General features: G+C 41.3%; 1 long non-coding RNA gene across 2 annotated transcripts; it reads left to right on the top strand.

Annotated features, from left to right (window-relative positions):
* Positions 1 to 240: 240 nt before the first annotated feature.
* On the top strand, positions 241 to 4,375 carry LOC115387499 (uncharacterized). 2 transcript variants are annotated; one of them, XR_003931381.1, is made up of 3 exons: positions 241 to 278; positions 3,143 to 3,325; positions 3,402 to 4,375. It is a non-coding gene; the product is annotated as an uncharacterized LOC115387499 (long non-coding RNA). The 2 variants fall into 2 exon arrangements; XR_003931382.1 differs by lacking the exon at positions 241 to 278 and adding an exon at positions 1,009 to 1,157.
* Positions 4,376 to 7,647: the final 3,272 nt, after the last annotated feature.

Below are 7,647 nucleotides of genomic sequence, written 5' to 3' on the forward strand. Positions count from 1 at the left end.
CCAACAAGTGTCCCCAGAGAGTTCAGAAACCACACCTGCAGAAGAAAAGCATTGACTGGACATTCCAGCAGGACTTTAGAAAATTCTCCTGAGCAAAGGCTTCTTATTTATGTGAGATTTGCATCTCACTCTGCAACATTTTTGTTCACATATGAGAGCAGCAGAAGCTGCACATACACACAGAATGAGATCCAGAGATAAAGAGAGATTATAAATAGTCTACTGTTCTGCTGTTGCTCAGTGCAGCTCACAGCTCTGTCAGGTGACCACTCGAACAGGTAAGACAAATCAGACGATATACACTACTCACTAAATGTTTGAATTTGTTTGGCTTCAAATTTTTTTCAAAAGGTAAAAAGTTTTTATTTGATGAAAGTGGAACATTTAAATAGAAGCATCAGTGGTGATGTCCTCATCTCACTGTTTATTGAACCAAAAACAAACAACAGTGGAGGGTAGACCACAACAAGACATGTTGGCCCTCATTTATCAATCCATCTTTCAAACGGGTGTATATCTGAGCGGTGAGCTCATCGTACGACGGGGCTCGCACGGCATTACAGAAAGTTCCGTACCTCGCCGATCTCAGCGTTTGAGTGATCGGGTGTTGATAAATGCGGCAGCTGAATTTGATCGTCATTAACATGTTACGCCCTGAAATATTCATAGTTCCGAAGCCGCGCCCACTGAGGTCAATCACGGAAAAGGAGCGATTTTGGCGAAAAAAGAAACTTATGGGAGCTGGAAATGGATTCTCTCAGGTATGAAGTGGAGAGAAATCAGGAGGAGCTCTTTGGAAGAATAAAAACTTAAATTAAAGGAGAATAGAAAAATGCAGTCTGGAGGAAGCTGTTCACGGCAGCGGTGAGCAGCGTCACCTGGACGAACGGACACCGGCTGAGGTCTGAACAGATTATAGATCCGTTAACTTAACCCTGATATTACAAATAATGAAGCCGACTCATGTTGTACAGCTCAGAGTTTTATTTTGTTTTATGATGTCTCAGAGTCAGACAGCGCGGCACCGCGGCCCGGTCTCCTTCACACAGCGGGGACGGTCCCACCGAGACACACCTCGGACCGAACGGGACACAGCACAGGACCGAACAGGACCCGGGACTCAGTCCACCGAGGGCGGCGCGTGCCTCCCGCTGCTGGTGCTGCTTCAATTAAAGACAATTTATTGAAGTTTCAATAAAATGTTGGACTAAACGTCCTCTGTCTGTATTTAACCTCCCTTTAGTTCATATGTTATTTTCTAGGCTGCTGGCATCACATCACTGATTAAATAAATAATTTTCTATACTTTAGAGTTTATTTACATTTCAGTAGCGGTTCTTCAGGTCCTGTCTCCTCCGTCCAGACCCAGTGGAGGCTCTGCTGGTTCCTGCATCCTCTTGTGGCGCCAGCGCATCAAAGCAACTCTATCGGCCAGTGCAATATTGTGTAAAACTACCTAAATAAAGTCACACACCTTTTCGGGGATGAACAGGAACAGCAGCGTTTCCCTCGCTGGATCAGAGAGTCAAGCAGCAACAGCCTGTGTGTCTTTGCGCACTGTTAAAACTGCGCTCCTCTCCGTGGCAGGATGAACCAGCGGACTTATTGAAAGTTAAAAATCCTTTATTAATCCCACAAAGAAGAATTTTATTAGATATTCCATAAGGGCATCATTTTATTTTTTACTTATTTTTTAATCTGTACTGAATGTGTGCTGCTCCTGCTTTATGGCGTGTTTGAGATGTGCTTTATAGTTATTTTCACACTCCGCCAGGTTCTTCTGCACTGCACCGCAAGTCCGCACTGACTGAAACTTGCGTACACGATGTCCGACCTGTCGTGAGATTTCATCTTTCCGAATGATCACGACCAAATTGATAAATAACCAACTCGTCTTTCATATGGACGTACGACGGGCGTACGCCCATATACCGTCGTACTACCGTTTGATAAATGAGGACTGTTGTCTCTACTTTTCATGAGATCCTTGTGAACAGCTGAGACGTTGTCAGCAACCAGCAATTAATTCTCAAGTGGAATTATTGTTTGCTGAGACATCAGACTCTTCTTGAGGGCCAGCACTCAGGTCATTGAGGTTCTGTGTACAGAGTTACCAGCTGATCCCAGAGGTTTTCTCTGGGATTCAGGTCTGAACAAAAGTTCAGGTCACGTTTCCTGATGATACCACCTCCATGCTGCTGGAGCACTGTGGTCCATGAAGACGAAATGAGGTCCGTTTTGTTCATGTTCAATGACGTTTTTGTCCACATTCAATGACTGGATTAATGATCTTCTTCATGAGCTTGTCCCTGTACCAATCACAAAGTGGAGGGGGGTTCTGGGTTGACAAGACACACCTGAACACAGGAATTTAAATGGTTTCCAAAGGTCTGACAAAACACCGGGAGCCACTCACCTCCTTTAAATGTGCCTGGAATTGAGTTTCCATTATCTGATTCCACTGGACTTTTTTTTTTTTTTTCTGGGACTCTTCCAGTCTCTCTGAATTTCTGTCCAATCTGCTGATGACACTCTGATCTCAGTAGACTCTTCATCTGAGAACCTGCTGTTTGAAGCTTCAATTTTGAGGTCCCGTTGATCAGTTGTTCAGTGAGGTCTTGGTCTCATGATGTCAAAATGTGAACAGCATGATGTTTAAATAGCAATTAAATACCAGGACATCTATTGATCCCTTCATTGATCAAACAGTTGTTGTCAATGTTTCATTTGAGCTTCTTGTTAGGGAATGGCAAGTTATGACAACAAGTTCTGAAACACTGAACAGTGGACATTCAAAAGTTTAGAGAAAGTCACACGAAGGTCACATGGAAAAGCCAGTATGCGTCCTGAAATTTCACCCCAAAGACCAGATAACCTCAACTTTTTGTGAGTAGTGTATGTTATGCTAAAAAATTAGCTGCTTCTGTAAATAACTTTTCACAGTGCCACAATAGTTACACTACTGAGCATCTCCTTGGTGATGGTTATTTTCCCCCTTTATTGGCTTTGTCAAAATAAGTTTGTTCTTAATATTCTGAACACTGCAATAAACATTTAATATGACCGTTAGCAGTTCACTCAGCAAACTTTTCATGAAATACCAAGAATGATAGACACTGTTGTATTTTTTTTTTTTCTCCAGTTCATCAGAAAGAGTCACACTGGTGAGTCCAGTTCCAGCACCCATGGCTTTCACTGCAGCTCTAAATATTGGTGCTGCAGCAGCGAGCGTGGGCCAAGCCATCGGTCAGGGTAGTCCGACACATCGGCAGTGCCTCATGTACATAACGAATGGATGCAGCAGCTACTCGCTTTCCAACCCCAGGTAGAGGTGTTCCACTGAAAGAATGAATCTAAACATCATTACATTGTCATGTTTAACCTTTTCCTCCACCAAACAGGTGGTACATCTACAGTGGCAGTTGTGCATCACCCTTACCACCCATGATTCCCTCTAATGCATCGGGCAGCGCTCTGTTCATCAAGACTCCTCACACCGCCTGTGGATCCGTCGGCGTCATCACCTATGACCTCTTGCATGACGACAGCAACCAAACGATTGAAAAAATTTCCATAATGTTCTCAAATCCCTACGACTTTAATGTGTATTCAAACTGGTACGCAGTGGGAATCTTTGATGAGAGCAAACAGTGTGATTACGATCTGTATAATGAGATGTATTATGAGGCAAGTGAATCCTTTGTCAGAGGTCAAGCGGATGGCAACGTGCTGGTTTACAAAGGCAAACGAGTTACCATACAGGCAACAATGTCAGACGCCTACCAGCCTGTGATGAAGGTGACAGTGAATGAGACGGACTGAAATGAGTGATGAGAGACATCTTTCAATGTCTGGATGGTAGAAGATTGTGGAAGATAATCAAAAAGAATCAATAATGTTTGAAGCTGAGATCTTTAAAGTGTGGTGGGATGAGACTGAACCAACCTCCCAACAGCTACTATACTATAAGTTTTTCTATGTTGCCTGAAACAGTGTTGTTTTGTTTTTTCCATAATTAGTTGTTTTGATTTGACAGCACACAAAGGAACTTCTTCATTTGTCAAGATTTCACCCTGAACATGTGAAGTTTTCAGCCACGTGCAGCAAAGCCTCACAGCAAGGCGTCAATGACTCTGCTCTGAAACCAGACCCTCAAGGGTCAGAGACTGTGAGGTCAGTCACCTAAACTGATTGGATAATCCTCCACAGAGACCGCCCTCCTCTCATCCGCCATTTTAGGATTTGTAGTGCATGTCTCATTCCTCTCTATCTCTCTCTATCTCACACACACAGACACACCACACATATAATTAGCTAGAATCTGTGTGTTTTGTGTTTCTTTACCTGGTGAATAAATATAATTTTTGGACTGTCAGCTGTTGTGTTACTGATGTTTCAGAAATATGAATGAAATGTCAACTTCTTCTGTGTCAACAACTCCAGAATTCTTCAGACTTTGCCAGGAACTTTGATAATCTAAATTCATAATTAATGGTTTAGTACATGTGGTTCTGAACATGTGTTTGGGACCCACCATCTCCCCTTGACGACAAGCCGTGACCCAAATCTATGAAAATGTTCAACTTTTAAAATACACTGAATGACAAGACGGTGCAGTTTGAACCAGAGACAGTCGAAGAATCACAATATATCAACACAAAAACAAATTTCCTGACAAACCACAGCAACTACAAAGTAGCTACTACAGAGGGAAATACTCTCTTTTATGCTCAATAAGCTGCACTTTGATAAAAACCAAAGCTCTTCACTTCAGAAACTTCAGCCCTTTTAACAGATTTAACAGTGTTTTCATGCACAAACATGAAGAAAAACTACTGATGAGTAGTTTTATTAGAGATCAAACTGTCGACTTTCACTGAGTATCCATGGAATCCTATAAAAACTATTTTAACAATAATTCAAGCATTGTTCATCAAGCAGATATAATAAACAAACCATTTCTTTAACAGCCTTTTTTAACAGATTATCTTGATGTTTTCTTGAAAAACACATGAAATTAAAAGTACAACTAATGAGATTGTTTAAGTTAATGAAGATTTAGCTGAGAATCCTCACTCACTAAATCTGTCACAACCAACAGTGTCGTATGTAGAAACAATACTTCTTCAGTCGCAGTGTTTACACACTGTGCACTGTGCATTTATACTTTGCCAATGCCCAGGGGCGGTGTTCCATCAGAATCTGTGACCCATCAGAATCTGTGACTGTATCAGTATAAAGGACGAGTGAAGACCATTTTATTCAAGTCTGAGTTTATTGTAATACAGGGACAGAAAGGTCTCACACATCTAATAAACTCACCATGTTAAATTCCAATGCATCTGTTAAAATATGCAGAGCACTTAGCAAGAGTTAAAAAATGGGTTAAACACATTTCAGTGACAGCACATCAAGATACAATGGCCAGTCTATCAAATGCTGCTGACTTTATGGGTCCCATATTCACAAGATTTTTCTCTCCTGATCTTCCAGTGTGTGGAGCCACGACGGAGCAGAACACACACGAGTAAATTCTTCAGCCGAGAATCAGCTCCTTCACACTCAGTCTTTCCAATCTCATGGAGTCGAACATGACTTGGAACGGTTGTCCTTCATTCATCTCCATGATGAGTGGGGAGCGCTGATCCTGTCAGTTCATCCATTCATATCCAAATCTCTCCTTCAGCGCACGCCCACCCCAAACCACCATGCAGGGAGAACAGAATGAGGCCTCAGTCAGAAAACTGAATTGAGATGGTACAAAATTGTTCACAGTGTGGAAAGGGGGAACATAGTTTGAGATAATTTTATTAAAATACACTCTCTAAATTTGATGCACATTTGTGTCTGAAAAGGTTGTATAAAAGTTGGTGACTACCTTCAACACCAGGGTGTTATTGTGAGGGATTTCATGAGTCAGCTTATTGTATTTTTTTTTTTTTACATTAAATACAAATTACTTTTTTAAACTACCAAATATCTGAAGTAATATTTTTTGTTGTTGTTTAAGATCAGACAGTTTAGATCAGTTTAGATTAGGAAAGTTTCAGAAAACAGCCGCTCTTCTCACTCTTTTGTGCGCAGCGACACCTCCAACCCACTCACCCATTGTTCAGCTGGCTGGACACATGGATTTTTGTCAGGTACCGACTTGTTTGAGCTCAGACTTTAAGGACTGAGGTGTATTTTGTTTTTTTGGATGAACTTTATGTGGTTCCTGAAGTGCTTCCCTTTCTGCACATGAGTTTTTTTTTGTTTTTTGTTGTTTTTTTTTTTCCATCATCTTCTTTCATAATTTCTCATAGAGGAGACGACGGTTAAAGCAGGCAGCCCTGGACTAACCAAAGGGACATCCGGGAGTTTCCTCAATGTGCTGGTCCATTCTTGGCTTGCTGGCCTGCCAGCAAAATTACAGACTGTACCACACGGAACGCTTGCTGCACACACCAGCTCCATTGCTGAGGAGTGAGCAGTGGATCTCTATACAGAGGAGCAGGGTGAAGCCCATCAGCTGATTGAATGATTGCTTCCAGTCTGTGGCACTCAGTTGTCAGAGCAGCCGCTGGAAGCAAAACCACATCTTGCCACATAGTCAAGGGTTAAAATGACTGAAGTTAGCCATTCTGCCACATTACATGGTGTTATTCAGATGACCCTGAGATGCAGTGGTGGGAAATGTGTCCCATGTGTTTTTCAGTTCTTGTAATCAGTAAACATTTCAATTCACTGAACTCAAAGGAGGAAGATGCCTCAAACACTTCCTTATAACAGAAATGCTCACGCAGGGAGTTTGAGATGTTGGGTACAAGTTTTCTGTGAAAGCATAAACTCTTCTTCTCCTTTCTTTTTCTGTGTACAGTTTCTGTAAACACATCTTACTCTGTTGTGTACTCCAACAAGATGGAACAAACTGAAGATTCAAAACTCAAAATTCAAATCATTTTGGTCCTTAACAAAAGTTTGTCTTTATTATTTTTTATGTTAGAAGTTCATTACGTGATTCACTGGATTCTTATTAGACTATCAGAGGAATCCTCAATCTATAAATCATTTGACATAAAAACACATTGTATTCCACAAAGGCACACATATGTGTGGAATACAGACACACACACACACACACACACACACACACACACACACACACACACACACACAGTTTTTACAGTTTGTTGTAGAAGGATGTTATGGAATTAAAGTTCATATATTTTATTTTTATCTGCTATCCAAATGTGAGAAACTACTTTTATTGTGTTAAATTGCTCCAACAGAGTTGGAAAAATGTCTAACAGATTAAATCTGATCGCCGACGGTCCTGACAGAGCTAACTGTCCTGGATTGACCGCTTTCCTAATGAGTGGTACAAAATCTTCAAAAAAACATCTGGCTGAGCTGCTGCTGGAGTCCTCAGCTGTGATATCCGTCTTCCCTATAGGCAAGAGCAAGGAACGCTGTGGATCCTATCACCCAATATTTATACTAAATGTGGACTACAAACTTCAGTCACCATTGATACTCAGTCAGTAGGTTTCTTTGACATGAATGAATGTATTTATGAGTTTTGAATGAAACGAGGATGTATTTAGTGAATGCTGAGGCTGAGGTCTTCATTAAATCTCTTTCTCTTCTGGATGTCAGCCTCCTTTC

This window comes from Salarias fasciatus, chromosome 4 (genome assembly GCF_902148845.1).
Source record: "Salarias fasciatus chromosome 4, fSalaFa1.1, whole genome shotgun sequence".
Taxonomy (NCBI): Eukaryota; Metazoa; Chordata; class Actinopteri; order Blenniiformes; family Blenniidae; genus Salarias; species Salarias fasciatus.